General features: G+C 41.5%; 1 protein-coding gene across 10 annotated transcripts in view; it reads right to left on the reverse strand.

The window, feature by feature from the left end:
* NBEA (neurobeachin) overlaps positions 1 to 22,365 on the reverse strand; it is an 881,590-nt gene that overhangs the window by 560,575 nt on the left and 298,650 nt on the right. The gene's annotated exons all lie outside the window — the stretch shown is intronic.

Here is a 22,365-nt window from a genome sequence, read left to right on the forward strand (position 1 = left end):
AGAAGACACTTAAGCATAAACAAATGGCAGGTAGAAGCCTTAGCCTGTGGGGAATATAGGGGTTGAAAGTAAGTGTTGGTCAAGTATCTGTTTAGTTGTGAAAAACTTGTCATTTCATAACAAAACAATCATATTTCCCATTTTGTTCACCATTGTGTGGCCTTTGGGGGTTTCATATGAATATAAAACTTTGAGCAAAACTCATGGATTTTGGATATCAGTAAATAAAACCCATCAGGTTTTCTTCAGTAAAACTGTACAAAGAATTATTCAATTGGTTTTGTCCTGTTCTAATTATACAGACCTACATACAGAAGCTGAAAATATATAAATTAAAGAAAGTCACAGTTAATAGAAATTTATATACAACTACACAGCATATGGCTCAATACACAAAGAATCCTGTTGAGAATCTAAAAACTTTCAGCATCAGTAGTAAATTAACGATTCTTGGTGAAACTGTGTGATGAACTTTGAATGGCTAACGTACAAATCTCAATTGGAAAAACTGACCTGAGTCTCCTGAACCATGATGCTGGTTAAATAAACTAGTTTTATTATTTAAATTTAAGTTTCATTAGGGAATAGTGGTAAGAAATGTAAAAAAATAGTTTTACAGTTGATAATAAGGACACAAACCAAACCAAAATAAAAGCCAAAAACAAAACAAAAACTACCCTTGATGAACTTCAAAAGGGCTTCGGGTTTATGTTATTCAAGAAAAACATTAAGTATTTTCTTTATCTAACAAAAGGTCTCTCTGGAACTGTACTGAAGTCATGGGAAATGTTCTCTACTATATCAAAGCTTGATGATAGTGACAGCTAAATTGGTTATTTCGAGTGTAGGAAATATATTTTACTTTTGTAACAAAGAATGTAGCTTCTTGCTCTCTTTTAAGTGTTAGTGATTTGTTAACTATTATGTAGTTTTATTAGTTTGAATTGTACATATCTTTCACCCACATGTAGTTATACTTCAGAGTTTGTTAAGTGACTTCAAAATTCAAATGCAGTAAAGCACTTTGAGGTCCTTCATAAACTTAACATATGGCAAAAGCAGTAAAAGCAGTATATTCAATAGATTTTACAGAGGTACAGAACATGAAATGTTGCTAAAATTTTTGAAAACTTATCTCAGGGCACATCTTTCTAAAAATATCCGGATTGATCATGCGCAAAAAAAAAAAAAAAAAAAAAAAAAAAAAGTCAGACCTGCATTATATCCCCTATGAGGGTATGTGCACAAGTACTTATATAATTAAGATTCAGCATATAATCACAGTTATTGTGTACAAAATGAAAAGTGAGCTGTACAGCTGATCATTTGTATGCAGTTACAAATTAAAGCCAAGTCCAGCAAAGCCATAAACACATAGTAACTTTAAAAGATGTATTTTTACCAAAAATATATTTTATTCAGACTATTCATAGTGATATGGAGCTCACAGATCAACCCCTCTGTGTATCAAAAATGAAATAAAATAATCTCCCCAACTATGTAGCATCCAGGAACTAAAGAGAAATTAAATACTACTGAGGTTGAATAAATTAAACTAATAGTCAACTAAAATTTCTCTGTCAACTAGAATAATAAAAATACTTGCACGATGTCAAAACTTTTTCAGCAGCTACCCAACTGCCCCCTTTTCTCTCCTGTCAACCAAACTACTGGTCCTGAATCAATGCTGCATCATTTGCCAGAATACAGACATCCCCATACAAAGTCATATTTACTTCAAGTTTTGATGGAAAAAACTCTTCCAGCTTTGTCAAAGTTGTTTTCACCTAATATTTAAATCATATTAGGGTGGACAGAAATCGGATTTTTTTGGATAGACTTTTTTCCTCAAAAAAAATTATCTAAAGATACATTATACCTCAAAGATAGCTCATCATGAAATAGGGACTATAAATTCTAATTCTATAGTATGAGACAATATATTCATGTAATGTTTAAGAAAAGTTTTGTAAATTAGTTCCAATAGTTCATGGATTAGACACCCAATCTTAAGGGGTTCCAAAGGCTTCTGTATAGATTATTTAGGTTAATCTTTCTATCTATCCAGTGGGACTCAGATCTCAGTCTAGAAGATATCAGAGATGCTTAGTTTTGCAGTTTTCAAACTGTGAATTTGTATCTCCAGAGATAATATGCTTGTTAACAGCAAAAATGTTTTAAAATAAATATAGAGAGAGAGGGGTGAGGAAAAACAGACCTTAGCCCTATTGTCCCTCTGCAAATTTGAGTACACAGAGTTGATCCCTTTCCTCTCTCTAAAAGTGAAAAGTTTCAAAAAGGTCAGTGAATAGAAGATTGTTGGGGGTGGAATAGATCTGGACAAGGAGAAGAAAACTGGAGATAAATGTGAGAAGGGAAGGACAGGCAGTAGAAACAAAAGTGAAACCATTTGACCAGCATATTTCAAAAGTCTTGAGGTCTTTCTGAGTGTAGCCTTAATTGATTTGAGATCTATCGTACCATTCTCTCACTAGAAGGGAAAACCTATAATGGCAGCAGGCTGTAAAAGAGACCCAGTTTGGGAATATTTTGAAGAAGTTCCTCTACCTGTGGGCAAGACAGGCATGCGTGCAAAATACAAACAGTGCAACAAAGAAATGCAAGGCCTGGTTGACCAAATGAAAGCGTTCCTTCACAGGAGGAAGCTGCATTGAAGATGATGAAAGGGACACGTCGGAACATGCAGGCTTGTCAGGTTGGTAAACTTTTTTATTTCATACTTTTTTCTTAAGGACTGCCTGTCTTCTTTCTGGACTATTCTTGAATTCTCATGTTTGAGCAAAAAATATAGCCGTGATTTGTGATAAATAAATAGTGAAGTAGGCAGATCTTCCTTTTACAAATTCACCTTTAAAGTGAATTCAATGAGTGTACTAAATGAGCAGTATGGTAATAATAATTAAATAACTACATTGCCTTTTTTTTTTAAAAGGAGAATCCATCCTCAACATACAGGATTCTGAAGACTATCCACCTTCAAGATCACCATTATTTTATATAGTTTCAGAGTTATCTGCCAACGATAGTGTTTCAGTCACATCATGTATGTCATATAGCCACAGTATATCACCTGTAGCAAAAAGAAAAAAAATAAAACCTCCATCATCCAGAAACCACCATATATAAATTTGTGATAAGAACCAGCAGATTACAAAAAGAGGTAATTGATGAAAAAATTGCCTGTTTTTTGTATGCAACAAACTCTCCTCTCCATATGATTGAGAACCCACACTTTATTAACATGGTTCAGTCAGTCAGTCATTAAGACCAGGATACAGTGCACCCAACAGAGCAGACAGCACATGCAAATTTCTGGATAAAATGTATGAAAGAGAAATTGAGCAGCGTGCAAAAGGTCTAGAGGGTGGAATTGTTAACCCGAGTCTTGATGGGGTGAGCAATGTCCACAACGATCCTGTTGTATGTGCTTGTGTGACAACAGAAGAAGGGAATGTCTTCCTTACAGAAACAATTGATACATCAGGAAATGCACACACAGCAGAATACTTACAAGTAGCAGCAGTACAAGCTATAACAAATTGTGGAAAAAAAATTCAAATGTCTAGTACACACCTTGGTCACAGAGTGCTGCAAACGTATCCAAGGTGAGAAGAAAATATTTAGGAGAGAGAGAGAGACCCAAGCTAATAACATACAGTTGCAATGCTCATTTGATACACTCCTACCCAAAGACTTCAGTGTTCCAGAAATAAAGGTTAATGTTGCTGAAATTGCAAAATACTTCTGCAACAACCACTTTGCAGCAGGTGCTCTGAAAAAAGTAGGAGGAACCAAGCTAACTCTCTCACAAGACATGTGATGGAACTCAGTAGTGGACTGTTTTGAGGACTATATCAAGAGCTGGCCTAATCTGATGTCAGTTTGTGAACAAAATCATGAAAAAAATAGATGGCATTATCACAGCCAAAGTTCTCAGCATCGGGCTTAAGAGAAATGTTGAAAACATGCTGAGTACCCTGCAGCCTATTTCTGTAGCCTTGAACAAAATGCAGGGAAACAGTTGTTTTATTGATGACACTGAAGAAACTTGGAAGGAACTGAGTGGGATCTTAAAAAGAGAAATATGCAATGACAGAGTTAAATTACAAGCATTAAAGAAACGAATGAGACAAGCATCATTTCCTGCTCATTTTCTTGCAAATATTCTCAATGCTCAATACCACGGTCAAATCTTAACTGCTGAAGAGGAGGAGTTGGCTATGACATGGACATCCAGCAATCATCTCTCCATAATGCCAACTGTAATAAACTTCAGAGCTAAGGGTGAACCATTCAAGAAATATATGTTTGCTGATGATGTTTTAAAGAAAGTCACACCAGAGAATTGGTGGAAGTCACTTAAGCACTTGGATTCAGAGACTGTTGAAGTGATAATCTCACTTTTAACAACAGTAGCTGCTTCTGCTGGTGTAGAAAGAATATTTTCTTCCTTTGGACTATTTCGTTCCAAATTGAGAAATTGTTTGGAACCTGAAAAAGCAGGAAAGATTGTTTTTCTTTCCTAGATTATGAACAACAGGAAAATGAAGGTAAAGATGGCAGAGTTAGCTGCAGAAGCCAATATTTTAAGTTTTTCATGTTGACCTGGCTGACATAGTAAATTTAATTTTTGTTTTTAAAAAAATATTTCATGTAACTATTTTAGTTAAAAACAAAACAATTTTAATAAAAACAAACCTGATTTTAAAAAGCTTGAATGCATAACTAAATTCAAAAAATCATATGCTTCTTTTGTGAAAATATTATAGGTTTGCTGTTGAAGAAAAAACATCCAGTTGTTAACATTGTTGTTTTAGTTAAATAAAGCAATTTGTGTGTCTGTCTGGTGATGATTAACCTGATGAATTGGAGATCGTTCACTTCCCAATGACTTTATAAATATTTGCTTCAATTACCTTTGGTAAATGAAATAACGAATCATTCATTTTCTAATATAGCTGTAAAACTAATCTGAAAAGTTTACAAAATAAATCACTGTTTAAAAATGTATAGTGTGTACCTTCTAAAAATGAAACTTACATCTATCTCTGAGTTGTGAAGAATATGTATAAGGTTATAATAACCAACAAGAATGCACTTTTCTATAGAAATCCATGGTTGAAGAGAGTCTTCCTGACTAGTAATTTAAATCAAATCCACACTGAATCATATCCATAAGTTATCATAAGTGTTTCTTAAAAGTGGGCTCTATCCCAGATCAGGAGAAAGGCACAATCACATGCCTTAGGATACATCTACACTGGAGTTGGGATCATGCTTCCCAACTTGGGAGAAAGTCACATGCTAGCTCTGCTTGGGCTAGCATACTAAAAATAGTATTGTAGGCAGAGGCAGCATGGGCAGCAGCTTGGGTTAGTCACCTAAGTACAAATGCACCCTAGGTATGTATATTGATGGCCCCAAGCCACTGCACATGCTACCCCTGGCTACACTACTGTTTTTAGCAGGCTAGCTCAAGCAGAGCTCACACTTAAAAAAACCCACCTAGGATAGTTTAAGGACATGATTAAATATTAGGTGAGAACTTCTGATGTAAGACACAGCTGGAAGACTTTTGCAACAGAAATTGGTACAGTGTAGTTCAGTGCAGATGCAGTGTAGACAGCCATATTGTGCAGATAGAGTCCTATGATTCCTCATCATGAGGAAGACAGGATCCCTTTCCTATTCTATAACTTGTTCCTATGCTGAGATGACAAATTGTTTTGTATTGGGGTAACAACAGACACCAGTTACAAAGTTGTGTATGTGTATATCATCGGTGGTATAATGCATCTTATTCTGCATGTAAAAACAAACCACAAATTCAAAGCTATTAATGCATGATTCATTATAAACTCAGAACTTTTGTCCTTTGGAAGTTAATGCCACCAAAGTAGCTTGAAATACCAATGCATCTAGAAGTTGATGTACTCAAAGCCACCTGAAATGTTCAAGACCAACATATAAACCTGACTTGCTCAAAATCACTGCTGGCTGGACTGTGATACTCTTTAGAAAGAAACTTCATGAACTTCTACTAAGCAGCCACAGCTGCTACAGAAGCACATTCATAAGTAAAGTGGGGCAGATCACCTCAAGCTCCATCTGTGCTAAGAATTAAAGGCATGATTTCTACACATATTTGTGCTAGCCCTCATCTGAGCTAGTGCAATAAAGACAGTAGTGTAGCTCCATAGCACAGGCAGCAGGGCATGAGTTAACTGCCTAGTCTACAAACCTGCCTGAACCCCATGAGTATGTAATTGGGAGAGTTAGGCCATGCCACCCCTGCTGCTGCCCATACTACCATGGGTACACTACTATGTTTAGCATGGTAGTTCAGATGACAGATAGTGTGTAAGTATGTGTACTTGAGTTGGGAATCACACCCCTAGCTCATACTGTAGATGTTGCCTAAAATATCCTATATGATGCTTCAAATGACAGTACCTCAATCACTCATATTAACAAATCAGGGATCCCACTCTCCTCACAACCTCTCACCCCCACCCTTCAGTTCCTCAGTGTGTTGACTTATCCACTTAATGAAGAAAAACAACTTGAAAAGGCACCCTAAAGATACTCATATCTAGTTAAACCTCCAAAATAAGAGATTTAAAATCTGCCTCCCAAGTTAATGCAGGGCCAAATTAAGAGAAAAAGCAGTCACTATTCACCATTTCTTAACTATTATTCTTCTAGATGTTTTGCATGTGTCCATCACATTGTAGGTGTATGTTCAATTTTCCCTAGTGTTAGTTGGAGGAGTGGCCCCACGCATCTCAGGCTCCTCCTGCTTAGATAGGAGGGTATAAAGGGCAGAGCCACTGCACCTCTCCTTTAGTTCCCTCCCACCAAAAGCCCAATTAGAAAGAAGGTGAGTTGTAATCTCTCTCAAAGAACAACAGGATGAATAACTGAAAGGATGAAAAACTGCTTTGAATGAGTGTTTGCATATGTCTATTATACTGTGGGTGACTCCGAAGGTGTTATTAAAGGCAGTGGGGCTCAGAGTCTCATTGCAAGGGGGACTATAGGACTACTTTCTCATTAAGTGCATACAATCTAGTAAACATGCAGACAGATGACCATGTCACTGCTCTGCAGATGTCCATGATAGGGACATGCCCCATGAATTCTGCAGAGGCTGAATGCGCTGTCTACTTGAGTGCGCTGTCAGCTTCTCAGGATGCGCTGTGCTTTTGGCAGTGTAACACAGTGATGCAGTTGGTAATCCATTTTGAACATCACTGTGCTGTAACTGATTGACCTCTAACTCACTCCGCATAAGAAACAAAGATCTGGGAAGATGCCTGGAAAGTCTTTGCCCTGATCAGGTAAAATGTTAAAGGTCAACACACATCCAAAATGTGCAGGTTTTGTTCATCCTTGTAAGCATGCATTTTGGGAGAAGAACCAGCAAGTATATAGACTGATTTAGGTGGAAATCAGATACCATCTTTGACAGAAACTTAGGGTGAGGCCTAAGTTGTATCTTGTCTTCATAGAAAATGGTGTTTGGAGGATCAATTTCAAGGGCATTCAGTTCACCTACTCTCCTAGCCCAGGAGATGGCTACCAAGAAGGCCACCTTTGCTGAGAGGTGCAGAAATGAACAAGATGCTAAAGGCTTAAATGGAGGGCCCACAAGAGCAGACAAAACTTCAAGTCCCAAGGTGGCACCCTATCGCGAAAAGGTGGAAACAGTCCATCTAGATCTTTGATAAATCTGGTCACAATAAGGTTGGTAAAAACAGTTCTACCATCAATTCAAGTATGAAGCTCTGAGACTGCAGGCAGAGGCACCTTAATGGAGATGACTGTTACACATGACTCCTACAAATGCAAAACATACTCATAACTTGATTAAAAAATTCTGTATTAAAAGATGTTATGGGCAGGGGCCCAGGCAGAGAAGCATTTCCATTTACACTAAGGTAAGTACTTCTAGTGGAAGGTTTCCTACTATTAAGGATGCATACAGTGTTGTAGCCATGTTGATCTGAGGATATTAGAGACACAAAGTGGGTGAAGTAATATCTTTTATTAGATCAACTTCTGTTGGTGAGAGAGAAGCTTTTGTGCTACACAGAGCTTTTCTGTCTTGAAAGCTCATCTCTCTCACCAACAGAAGTTGGTCTAATAAAAGATATTACCTCACCCATCTTATGTCTCTACTATTCAAGATGATGTTCCAGACTGCCACTGAACTGTGTGCCTCTTCTGTATTTAACCACTGATGAACTGAACCATGAGGTACAACACCTGAGAATTCAGGTGCAGCACATACCTGTGATTCTGAATTATTAGGTCTCTGATTAGTGGTAAGAGCAAGAGTTCCCAATTGAATACGTTGGAATAACATACTTGCCTCGGCCAGGCAGGAGCTATGAAGATCATTTTACCTCGATTTTGGTTCAGATTGAAAATGATCTTGGGAATTAGAGGTACTGGTGGATATGAATACAGCAGGTCCTTGTCCCAGAAAATAGTGAAGCTGGAACAGCAGTAGAGAGACCATTTGTGGTCTAAGCTGAAGGATCTGCTCAAGTGGTCCACCAGGCCATCTCGAACATCCAGAAACTAAGATGCCCTGGGAACGATCAAGCTCCATATGCACAAGTTCCAGAATTTGTTCCACATTGTCTTGACCTAGTGTCCTAATTTGTTCATGCAGAACACTGCATTGGTGTTACTGGTGAGCACATGTGCAGTCTGGCCCTGAATGTGAGGCAGGAACTGCTCACAGCATATTGCGTGCTGTAGTAAGATGAGGCCTTGAAACATAAACCTTTGTATCAGAGGCCCGGTATGAGGTCTGAACTAAAGTAATGGTCAAGACAAGACTTTGTTAACATAAAGCAAAGTTAAACTGTGAGCCAGAGGCAGGCCCTGCTCACAGAAGCTGGCAAGAAGGCAGCTGATGTTGCAAAAATGCACGTACCTAAAAGGTACTGGACACTAGAGATTTAAACATGTGCCAGGATGGTAACAAGAACACTCAAATTCTTGCACATTCCAAACATAACAAGGAATAGGCTGACCCATCCTAAAGATGGGCAAAAGGGTAATATGATAGATAGAGTTGTTGGTTCGAACCAACATGTACTAGGAGAGAGGCAGCACCCTAACACATAAAGGGGTTGTACCTCAATATGTCAGGAGTAATATGTAACTTGTTTGTACCTGTGTATAAGAATTCACTCTTGAATGGATGTCTTTGTCTGGCCTAGTGGTAAGTCCCACCACTGACTGAGCTGGTCCATTGTCAGGGAGCACATATGTACTAGCAGAACTGTAGACATCTGGTACAGGGAGTTAGAGACTGTTTCGTTTGGCAATAAACCTGGTCGGGGGCCTTCGTACCTTATTGGAGTTTGTGGTTGTCATAAACAGAAAGTTATGGGTTAATGCCTCTTTTACCTGTAAAGGGTTAAGAAGTTCACCTAGCCTAGCTGACACCTGACCAGAGGAACCAATGGGAGAACAAGATGTTTCCAAAGGAAGGAGGGAAGTTTTCCTTTGTTTAGTTTTTCAGTTTCAGCCAGAGTGAAAAAGATCAAGGAACCAGCCTCTTAGCAGAGTAATAAGTTTTAAAAAGGGATAAATAGGTTTATGTTTATTTTCTTTGTAACTTGTCTCGGTACCATTAAGGAAATTATCAAAATTGGGTATTTGGGTATTTTTTGTGTAACCAAATTTGTGCCCAGGGGAACCTCCTCTGTTTTGAATCTGTTGTCTGTGAGAGTAGCTGGTATGCTAATCTCTTCCAGAGGGTTTTCCTTTACCTTTCTTTTCTTTAATTAAAAGCCTTTTTCTTAATACCTGATTAATTTTTCCTTGTTTTAGATCCAAGGGGATTGGATCTGGACTCACCAGGAATTGGTGAGGGAAAGGAGGGGGGAATGGTTAAATTCTTCTTGTGTTAAGATCCAAGGGATTGGATCGGTGTTCACCAGGAACTTGGTGAAAAAGTCTCTCAAGGCTACCCTGGGAGGGGAAAGTTTTGGGAGGAAAGGGGGTGTTCCAGACGGAGGAGCTAGATGGTAGCAGCGATACCAGATCTAAGCTGGTAATTAAGCTTAGAAGTGTCCATTCAGGTCCCCACATCTGTACCCTAAAGTTCAGAGTGGGGAAGGAACCTTGACATGGTGAGCAGCGGTGAGGGATTTTTAGGAACCAAAAGCCAGATTTTTTTCCCTCCTTTGAGATACTGGGAAAGCAGTGAAGGAGAGATACCCTGAAAGCAAACAGATAAAGGTTTTTCTAACAAGGCTCTGTCAGAAAGGATTTCCAGCTGGGCTTAGCTGGAGGGTAATTAACAGTTTGCAAAAGACCAGTTACAAACCAGTTTTTCCAGTTTCTTCTCATTCTGAGAAGTCCAGTTAAAAGCTGTGAGTTGTTTTTTTTTTTTTTTTACCTCGCAAACCAAGATAGCTCAGGCAGAGCAGGGAAACATGTCAAGCAAAGAAAAAACAACCATACTAAAGGAGCTGGAATTAGCCAAACTCCGGGCTGAGGAGAGCAGAAAAGTACATAACAGACAGATGGCCAGAGATGAGGCTGCCCACAAAAGAGCTATGGAGGAGAAAGAAAAAGAGATGGAGGAAAAAGAGAAGAGAAGAGAAAGTCAAAGAGGCTGACCACCAGAGGGCTATGGAGATCCAGAGGGAGGCCCAAAAGCATGCTCTGGAATTAGGGCTAAGTAGGAGTTACCAGCCAACCCTAACAACCCTTCTCCAGGTACTGCTTTCCATCCCAGAAAATTCCCCACCTAAAAGGCAGGTGATGATACTGAGGCCTTCTTAGAAAATTTCGAAAGGGCCTGCCATGGGTAGAGCATCTCTACAGATCAGTACATGATAGAGCTGAGACCACAACTCAGTGGACCCTTAGCAGAGGTGGCGGCTGAAATGCCTAAGGAACACATGAACAATTATAAAAATTTTCAAAACAAGGCCAGAATCAGAATGGGGCTAATACCTGAGCATGCCCGTCGGCGGTTCAGAGCCCTAAGGTGGAAACCAAATGTGTCATTTACCCGACACGCCTACCACATTGGAAAGAATTGGGATGCCTGGAATCAGGAGCAAGTGCTAAATCTCTGGAAGAGCTGTCCTTCCTAATGCAAATAGTGCAGTTCTTAGAGGGTGTTCCTGAGGAAATAGAAAGGTACATCCTAGATAGGAAGCCCAAAACTGTAATAGAGGTGAGGGAGATTGGAGCCAAATGGGTGGAAGTGGCAGAAAAGAAAAAAACTACTAGCAGTTGGAGTGAATATCAGAGGGGGTAAACCGAAACTAAACCCTATTACTGGGGGCAAGCCAAGGCCCCACCTACAACTCAAGGAAAGACCCATACACCTTATTGTCCCACCTCACCAGTCTCCAGCAACCCACCTCAGCCCAGCGATCAGTCAGCTGGGCGATGTTTTAAATGTAATGAACTGGGACATATAAAGGCCCACTGCCCCAAGAACTCCAACCAATTACAGTTCACTACACCACAATCAACCAAAGATCCCAAGGCACAGATGCCTCTCAAATACCCTCGGAGCAAAGGGAAAACTTGAGAGTGGGCGGAAAGAAGGTTATTGTGTGGAGAGACACTGGGCACAAGTGTCAGCTATCCACCAATCCTTAGTGGACCCCAAATTCATCAACCCAGAGGCCCAAGTGACAATTCACCCATTCATGTCAAAATCTTTAAACTTGCTTACAGCTGAGTTGCCTGTCCAGTACAAGAGTGGGTCAGGAATGTGGACTTTTGCAGTCTATGACAATTATCCCATCCCCATGCTACTGGGGGAAGACTTGGCCAACCACGTGAAGCTGGCCAAGAGGGTGGGAATGGTCACACGCAGCCAGGCCAAGCAAGCTTCCACATCCATCCCTGTTCCTGAGCCATCCACCAGGGCCCCGTCTGTGTTCCAGAGACCCAGACAGAGGTGGTAGAACTAGATCTTCTACCCATGAATGCTACAACCATAGTGAATCCAGTTCCAGAACCGGAACTGGCAAAGCAACCAGCACCAGAACCGTTGCCAGCACTGACTCCAGCGCTTGCAAACCCATCTACAACTCCAACGCCAGAGGGCACCAGCAGGCCTAAACTGGCAGAGGCAGCAGACAACCCTACCCAAGAGGCTCAGCCAGAGTCTGACATATCACAGTGCACAAGCGAAGAGCAGTTCACAATCAACGAAAACAACCCCATCACCTAAATCGCCTCCAGAGGGACCAAGTCCAAGTCCACAGTCCAAGGAGGAACTGATGTCTCCAGCATCAAGGGAACAGTTCCAGGCTGAGCAGGAAGCAGATGACAGCCTTCAGAAAGCTTGGGTGGCAGCACGGAGCACTCAACCGCCACTCAGTTCTTCTAACCAATCCCAGTTTGTTGCAGAACAAGGAGACGCTTTCTGGAGGACACCAGGAAGACTGGCCAACCTCAAAGACAGTTGGTAGTTCCAACTAAGTACCAGGTAAAGCTCTTGAGCTTATCCCATGATCATCCCAGTGGTCATTCTGGGGTGAACAGAACCAAGGACCGGTTGGGGAAGTCTTTCCACTGGGAGGAAATGGGCAAGGACATTGCTAATTATGTCCTGTCTTGTGAGGTGTGCCAATGAGTGGGAAAGCCCCAAGACCAGATCAAAGCCCCCTCCAGCCACTCCTCATAATTGAGGTCCCGTTTCAGCGAGTAGCTGTGGATATTCTGGGTCCTTTCCCAAAAAAGACCCCCAGAGGAAAGCAGTACATACTGACTTTCATGGATTTTGCTACCTGATGGCCGGAAGCAGTAGCTCTAAGCAACACCAGGGGTAAAAAAGTGTGTGCCAGGCCTTAGCAGACATTTTTGCCAAGGTAGGTTGGCCCTTCGACATCCTTACAGATTCAGGAACTTATTTCCTGGCAGGGACCATGAAAAACCTGTGGGAAACTCATGGAGTGAATCACTTGGTTGCCACCCCTTACCACCATCAAAACAATGGCCTGGTGGAGAGGTTTAATGGAACTTTGGGGGCCATGATATGTAAATTCGTAAATGAACACTCCAATGATTGGGATCTAGTGTTGCAGCCATTGCTTTTTGCCTACAGGGCTGTACCACACCCCAGTTTAGGGTTTTCACCATTTGAACTTGTGTATGGCCACGAGGTTAAGGGGCCATTACAGTTGGTGAAGCAGCAATGGGAGGGGTTTACGCCTTCTCCAGGAACTAACATTCTAGACTTTGTAAGCACCCTACAAAGCACCCTCGGACACTTTTTAGCCCTTGCTAAAGAAAACCTAAAGGATGCTCAGGAAGAGCAAAAGGCCTGGTATGATAAACATACCAGAGGGTGCTCCTTCAAAGTAGGGGACCAGGTTATGGTCTTAAAGGCGCTACAGGCCCATAAGATGGAAGCATCATGGGAAGGGCCATTCACGGTCCAAAAGCGCCTGGGAGCTGTTAACTATCTCATAGCATTCCCCATCTCAACCCTAAAGCCTAAAGTGTACCATGTTAATTCTCTCAAGCCCTTTTATTCCAGAGAATTAAAGCTTTGTCAGTTTACAGCCCAGGGAGACTTTGACGCTAAGTGGCCTGAAGGTGTCTACTACGAAGGAAAAAGTGACAGTGGCGTGGAAGAAGTAAACCTCTCCGTGACCCTTGGACGTTTGCAGCGACAGCAGATCAAGGAGCTTTGCACTAGCTTTGCATCAATGTTCTCAGCCACCTCAGGACGGACTGAATGAGCATACCACTCCATTAACACAGGTAATGCTCACCCAATTAGAACCCCACCCTACCGGGTGTCTCCTCATGCCCAAGCTGCTAAAGAATGGGAGATCCAAAGCATGCTACAGATGGGTATAATCCGCCCCTCTAACAGTGCATGGGCATCTCCAGTGGTTCTAGTTCCCAAACCAGATGGGGAAATATGCTTTTGTGTGGACTACCGTAAGCTAAATGCTGTAACTTGTCCCGACAACTATCCAATGCCACGCACCGATGAGCTAATGAAGAAATTGGAACGTGCCCAGTTCATCTCTACATTAGACTTAACCAAGGGGTACTGGCAAGTACCGCTAAATGAACCCAAGGTAAGATCAGCCTTCATCACCCATGCAGGGGTGTATGAATTTAATGTGCTTCCTTTCGGGCTGCAAAATGCACCCGCCATCTTCCAAAGACTTGTAGATGGTCTCCTAGCAGGACTGGGAGAATCTGCAGTTGCCTACCTCGATGATGTGGCCTTTTTTTCTAATTCATGGGCAGAACACCTGGAAAAAGACTTTGAGTGCATCAGGCAGGTAGAACTAACTGTTAAGGCTAAAAAGTGTCAAATAGGCCAAAACAGAGTGACTTACCTTGAACACCAGGTGGGTCAAGGAATGATAAATCCCCTACAGGCCAAGGTGGATGCTATCCAAAAGTGGCCTGTCCCAAAGTCAAAGAAACAGGTCCAATCCTTCTTAGGCTTGGCCAGAGATTACAGGCGATTTGTACCACACTACAGCCAAATCGCTGCCCCACTAACAGACCTGACCAAAAAAACACAGCCAAATGCAGTTAAGTGGACTGATGAATGTCAGAAGACCTTTAACCAGCTTAAGGCGACACTCATGTCTGACCCTGTGCTAAGGGCCCCAGACTTTGACAAACCATTCCTAGTAACCACAGATGCATCTGAGCGTGGTGTAGGAGCAGTTTTAATGCAAGAAGGACTGGATCAAGAATTCCATCCTGTCGTGTTTCTCAGCAAGAAACTGAGAGGGAAAGCCACTGGTCAATCAGTGAAAAAGAATGCTACGCCATTGTGTATGCCCTAAAAAAGCTACACCCATATGTCTGGGGACGGTGTTTCCAGCTACAAACCGACCATGTTGCACTAAAGTGGCTTCATACTGCCAAGGGAAACAACAAAAAACTTCAATGAAGTTTAGCTCTCCAAAATTTTAATTTTAAAATTCAACACATTTCAGGAGCTTCTAACAAAGTAACTAATGCACTCTCCCGTAAAAGTTTCCCAAAGTTAACTGGTTAAAATTGTCCTTAAAATGTAAAAAAATCTTGTAGTTTTACATAATTAGTAGTATATGTAAAGGTGCATGTGTTTTATTAATCTGTTTAGTCTAAGGTTCGAGGAAAAAATCACCACCAGTGTGGTTTAACACTGCCTGAAATTTGGGGGGCTTGTCATAAACAGATAGTTAAGGGTTAATGCCTCTTTTACCTGTAAAAGGTTAACAAGTTCACCTAGCCTAGCTGACATCTGACCAGAGGAACCAATGGGAAAACAAGATGTTTCCAAAGGAAGGAGGGAAGTTTTCCTTTGTTTAGTTTTTCAGTTTCAGCCAGAGTGAAAAAGATCAAGGAACCAGCCTCTTAGCAGAGTAGTAAGTTTTAAAAAGGAATAAATAGGTTTATTGTTTATTTTCTTTGTAACTTGTCTTGGTACCATTAAGGAAATTATCAAAATTGGGTATTTGGGTATTTTTTGTGTAACCAAATTTGTGCCCAGGGGAACATCCTCCGTGTTTTAAATCTGTTGTCTAAGAGAGTAGCTGGTATGCTAATCTCTCCCAGAGGGCTCTCTTTTACTGTTCTTTTCTTTAATTAAAAGCCTTTTTCTTAATACCTGATTAATTTTTCCTTGTTTTAGATCCAAGGGGATTGGATCTGGACTCACCAGGAATTGGTGGGGGAGAGGAGGGGGGATGGTTAAATTCTCCTTGTGTTAAGATCCAAGGGGTTGGATCGGTGTTCACCAGAAACTTGGTGAAAAAGTCTCTCAAGGCTACCCTGGGAGGGGAAGTTTTGGGAGGAAAGGGGGTGTTCCAGACGGAGGATCTAGATGGTGGCAGCGATACCAAATCTAAGCTGGTAATTAAGCTTAGAAGTGTCCATGCAGGTCCCCACATCTGTACCCTAAAGTTCAAAGTGGGGAAGAAACCTTAACAGTGGTCATTGGAGGTTCTCTCAGGGTCTGCTGTGCCAGCAATCTGCAGAGCCAGGGCAGCACACAGAATACACACAACTGACTTTATCACTGAACAAAGCAGAGCACCACATTGGTGACATCTGACAAGATGTGCAACTTAAGAACATGTATATGTAAATGGGTCTCAAGGACAGGCTGAGCCTGAAGATTGTCCATGTTCGCTCCCCACCCACCCCATAGCTGAAGTATTTGTTACCAAAGTAATAGAAGGGGAGGTAGAAAGAAGGTGACTCCCCCCCCGGCGCACACACACGTTTTCTTGGCTCATCCACCAATTCAGAGATCCCAACATTCTGTCCAGGATGTATACTAGCTAGTCAAATTGGTGAATATGAGGATGACAGACTGACTTCAGCCAAGCTTGCACTGCTCTGAGGTGCAACTTGGCATAAGGCATCACATGCAGTTGTGAGATCTAGAAGCCTAAGGCAATTCCTCTCGGTGGCTCGTGACTGATCCTTGAGTGACACACAGAGTGTACAAAGAGATTTTGGCACACTAGCAAAATGCCTAGGCCACTATCAATAAAATTATTGACAAAGCAGCCAAGTCAGTAAGCCTTCAGTGGGCCAGTACAGTAGCCTTAGCAAGAAGCCAGGAGGAGAGGGAGTCAAGGGGGGAGCTGTCCCTGTGTCCTTCCTGGTAAGATCTCTGTTGAAATTGCTGAGTTACGTATTTTAGAAAAACAGGAAGGTTATCTATATCTGCCCTTTGGGATATGTTTCTCAGGGTCCTCAAAATATGCAGGCTCTGTAAAAACCCATCTGTCTAATTCAGGTGTTCTCAAACTGGGGGTCGGGACAAGCTGTCAAACTCCATCCCAAACTGCAGCATTTATAATGGTGTTAAAAATACAAAAGAAGTGTTTTTAATTTATAAGGAGGGTCACACTCAGAGGCTTGCTATGTGAAAAGGGTCACCAGTACAAAAGTTTGAGAACTACTGGTCTAATTAATGGCTTGAGGAAACCTCTTCCTTAAACTTAGAAATGGTTTGCTAAAGGTTTTTTTTAATTGACATGTTATTGTTACACTAACCCAAATAAATAAGAAGCAGAAGTATGGGGTAGGTGTGACACTTCATAGACACAGTTTAGGGTCCCCAACAGCAGCTGCAAGACTGGCCAATTGGACAGCTGTCATTGTACCAGTTAAAGACCACTCCAGACTTCAGTAATTACTAATTTTGGGGTGTTTCTGTAACCTGTTGTGGACATGTGTAAGTGCTTGAGACTAAAATAAAGTGCAGCTTTAAGTGAAAGCACTCTCGTATTGTACTGATTGTGCTAGCCACCTACTGGTCGGACAGCCATGTCTCCATGATTTATTTCCTGCCACCACCTCACCAAGAGTAATAGTTACCAAGATCTTTGGGTTTTAAGAGTCATGGTAACAAGAGGTCCTATATAGCGTGGAACCTGGCAAGAGGCAGAAAAGTCCTGGCAGAGGTCTAGACTAGGACAATTCCAATTAACTCTATTATTTCTAGAGGTGATAACATTGATGTCTCTTCCTTTACATTCAGGGCCAGATTGCTCAACAGTTAGATAGTCAGACAGTGGACTTTACTTGGTGCCCAGAACAACCCCAAACCAACCAAGCATCCAGGCAAGAGTACACATGAACATCTACCTGGCAGGGGTAGGCTGCAATTACTACCATGCACTTGGTGAAAAGCCTCAGTGACAACAACAAACCAAAGGGCAGAACTGTGAATATTAATGATCCTCTCCTTCCATGCACATTAGGAATCTCCTGTGACCAGGGTGGTCTGCCAAATCGAAAGTAGGCATCCTACAAATCGAGTTCAGCTTAACAGTCTCCTGAATCAAGGGGAGGAATAATAGGAGCAAGGGGCACCATATGGAACTTCAGATTTTTTATGTATCTGTTTAGACTCCAAAGGTGTAGGATGGGTCAGACTCCTCTGGCTTTGGTTATTAGAAAGTATCGGGGTTGGGGGGATCCCTGCCCTGAAGAAGAGGTGGCACTTCTTCAGCTTCCAAAGAACCTAAAGTCTGCACTTCTTGAATTAGTACACACTCTTGAGAATGGTCCCTGAAAATGGACTGGAAAGTGGCATGGGAGTAGAGGACAGAACCCACTTGTTTGAGGTGACAGCCAGCAGGGAATGTGATAAGCTTCTTCCTGAAGGGAGTAGAAGGACCACAAAGATCTGGCAAGTTAAGCCTGCTGTCTTCAACACAGGAATCAAACAGGGGCTTTTGAGACTTGTGATTGCTGGATCATGTGACTAAGGATATGCGAGCCAGAGGCTTCCTGCTCCAAGAGTTTTGCTTGCATGCAGAATGGCCAGGCTCTCTATAGGACTAGAATTGCTGTTTTCACTGATATTGAGGATGATATTTTGTCCTCTTTGTATCCTGGGTGTACAGACCTAACAACTTCAAGACTGCTCTAGAGTTCTATAGTGTGCATAATGCCTCATCCATTTTGGATGAGAATAAGGCACAGTCCTTTAAAGGGACAGTCTCAATTGTACTTCTGCAGCTATCCCTGATGACTGCAACCAGGAAGAATGGTGCATAGTTACTCCTGTCACCATAGGCTTGGCCACAGAACCTGCTGCATCTAAACAAGCCTGTAGAGATGATCAAGAGACCAGATTTTCCGTAGCAAGAGACTGGAATGGTTCCCGAGAGCCTTCTGGCAATTTATTTGCCAACTGAGACATTGCCTCACAATTAAAATAGTAATAACGGGCCAATGGAGCCTGATGATTGACTGTAAGAGGGAAATTCATTGTGGAATAAATCTTCCCCCAATAGATCTTGGTTTTTGCATCCTTTTCTATGGGGATAACCTTGTCCCTGGCCTTGATGATATCTGTAATTTACTACAGCTAATAGTGAGCCTGGAACAGTATTTAATTAAAACTGCTCAAAACCTTGGGATGGAAGCTGGTGTTTGCAATCCATTCATTTATCCACCAGCGGAATAGATGAAAGGGCTTGCCACAGGATCTTAATAGGCCACATGATGGCTTTACTTATAGGTAGGACTACCTTTACAATCATAGCTGGACGCAAACTATTCTTGTATTCTCCTCCACCATCTCTACTTGTATTCTTCTGAGGAGCTCTTGGTAGACTTTAAATTCTCTGGTACCACTGAGGACAATTCCAGTTCCAGATCCTCTTCCTAAAGACAAGGCAGTGTGACACTGGGAGGAGTCTTCAGAGCCTGGAACTGTGAGCATGAAAGGCATCCTAACTATTGGATTCATGCAAAGATATGCAGTCATTACCAGAGGTCTAAAGACGGACACAGAGAAGGCAGATGAATGTATTAACAGGCCTAAGATTGACTATAGCAGACTATACTAGAGCCTACAAGTGTGGTACCTGTGACTTTGCCAGAACCCCTTTTTCACCCTGAATCAATGGTGATGGCAACACCAAATGGCATAATACGTCTCTCACTGCTGTACAGGACTCCACAATTGTTGACACCAGTATAGGAGGTTGTCCCACTGTGATCAGTGATGGCTGATGTACTGTCATAGCCAAAGAAGTAGCTGGTCTTGATGGTCCCCGGGGGTGAGGATACTGGAGTCAATGCTTCAGGTCTGTGGGTGTCAGTGAGAGCCGGTACCAGGGAGCATCAAGCCAAAGACACACTTTACCCTTGGTACCAGATTGCCCTTCTGTAGGAAGTCCCATGCCACGAACCTCAAAGAACCTGATGATAACTTTTTCTTGCATTTTTGAGACATGAATTGTTCTGTGTCTTAGGTCTTGAAAGAGCAATACTGACAATGGGGATCTCCCAAGATTTCTCTCCATTGGCAATGCCAAGGGAGCATACCCAGAAGCAGCTGTAAATGAGCTCTCTCACCATGACCAAGAGGGTTTGGATGCCAGACAAAGAGCCACTTCCATAACAATATATGGAATATATGGAAAGTTGAGGTGCTCCTCTCTCAGCTTTTTCATTCTGCTTTTTAAGCCCCAGCAGATTGAGCACCTGTCTCTTAGATGATCTTCACTGCAGCATGTTAGGCAGCCCAAATGAGGGTCACTGGCAGACATTGGCTTTCAACAACCAGAATCAGGCTTGAAACCCGGAGACTTTGGTATAGGCTCCAACAGTACTAGGCAAGGCCCGGAGGCCCACCTGATTGGAAGAATGAAGAAAATTTTCAACAAATTAAAAGTAGAAAGAAAAAAAATGTATGAAAAACAGTACCACTAGACAAAAGGTAAGCTGAAGTACCCACAACTTCGTTCTGAATGCTCCAGCTACTGACCACAAACAGTAAGAAGCAACTGAAGGAGGAATGGGGAAGCTTTGCCCTTTATGTCTTTCTCCCTGAACACAAGGAGGCAGGGATGGATGAAGCCACTCCTATAGGTACTGCTAGGGATGACTCTCCAGCACTGGTACATGAGACATGCCCACAAAGCATAACGGACACATACAATCACTCAAAGAAGAAAATAAAGCTTAAATAGCAGTATTTACATATCCTCTGTGTTTTGAGAATTCAGAACATATTTGGGGAGATACCACTCTTAAAGCAATCAGTTCACTAATGATCCAAATTCTATTTCAAAACACGACAAGCCCATTTGTTAACCAGTAATCAAGCTTGTTCCGTTATAAATATTTAATATCTTTGTTTACATAGAATCCTTTTATTACCACCAATCATTTAGAAACCACCACAAATGTGTGTGACACTTTACAAGAGATAGCAGAACAAATTCCCTGTCTCAAAGGCTTACAATACAAACAGTCTTAGGGCAAATATCTTTTACATATTATGTAACCTTTCATTTCAGTTCTGATTACGTGCAATTATGGTACCTGAAAGTATCTGAAACAAAATCATTCCATTATTTTAGATCAGCCTCTCCTGCAACTTTGAACTTTTGTCAAAGAAATGTAGGCACTGCTATATGGAAAGCAAGAGTCTTCACTGGGTCATTTAGCATCACTTTCTTTCAGGAGCTTATAATTATGACAAAAATTTGTGTGTTCAGGATCAAAGGTCAATATTATATTTGTAGATCATAAGAATGATTTAAGTCAACTACGATATTTCATGAACTGAGCATTTAGACACTCCATATCTACGGTCCTTATTCTGGTGCATGCTTGTAACTCTGAACAGAAAGTTAGCAGTAATAAAAACACAGATCTAACTGAGCATGAGACACACAACAGTTCAATTATCCCAACTCAACTGACTCAAACTAAGCAAATTGTTTTGCCTTTTTTCTAACTGGAGATTGATATAGCTAATCCAATCAAACTTTAAAATTTACATTGCAAAGGTACAGAAACATACCATGGGTTTTCCAGGTTGGTACAAAAAACTTTTCTGACTGCTTGGCACAAAAAGATGAAACAGCAATTTGGTAAGTCATTTTGGCTTCATAAAAGAAGTGTGTGTTTAAGGCCATAACTAGCAATTCAAAGACAAGTACATTCAACAGGTTTCTTTCTGGTCAAATCCAAAAAACTACTGCAGAATATTTCTCTCATTCCCTAGAAAAAAAGAGCTTGCATATTACTCCATATTATTTCTCATTTTATAGCGGGAAAACTGAGACAATGAGATTTGCCTGAGGCCAGACTGTGAATCACTGGCAAAACCAAGATTAGAACTCAGGAAAGGGAAGTAATGTTAATGTAACTAGAGGTTATTGAGATAAGTGGTCCCTTTCTGAATTCCACTGTGGGCACACTTGCGCTCCATATACCTGAGACTGCAGAATATTTGCTATTAGTGTCCATTGATCTGTGCTCCTGGCCTCCTCATGCTTTTTACCAAAGGCATAAGGGACGAGGTGGACTGACCACCTCTGCAGTTCCTTCTCTACTATGAAGCCAGTCATGAACTGATGCAGAGGAGGAGGGTAGGTAGTGGAATACACATCAAGGGACCACATATCTAAAAGAACTCATTACAATAAGGTAAGTAACTTCTTACTTTTCTTCTCTGAGTTGTGGTTCCTATGTGTATTCTCCTGTGGGCGACTGACAAGCAGTACTTAGAAAGGAGGTGGATGTGAGGATGCTTGTATAGCTACTTGCAGGATTAATGTCCCAAAGGATACATCAGTGGCAGAGTCCTGGATTAAGGTGTAATGTCCTGTAAATGTGTGGATGGAACTCCATGTAGCTGCCCTGCAAATATCAAGAAAGGGTACCTCTTGAAGTGATGCTATTGAGGTTGCCTGGGCCCTTATAGAGTGAGCTTTTACTCACGTGAGGAAGGAAGCTGTGTCAACTGAAAGGCTACAGCTAGAGATCCTGTGAGAAGACATGGCTTGTCCTCATACTTGTTCTGCTATGGCAATGAACAATCTAGGTGACTTCCTAATC

The sequence above is a fragment of the Gopherus flavomarginatus genome, chromosome 1 (genome assembly GCF_025201925.1).
Source record: "Gopherus flavomarginatus isolate rGopFla2 chromosome 1, rGopFla2.mat.asm, whole genome shotgun sequence".
NCBI classification, from domain to species: domain Eukaryota; kingdom Metazoa; phylum Chordata; order Testudines; family Testudinidae; genus Gopherus; species Gopherus flavomarginatus.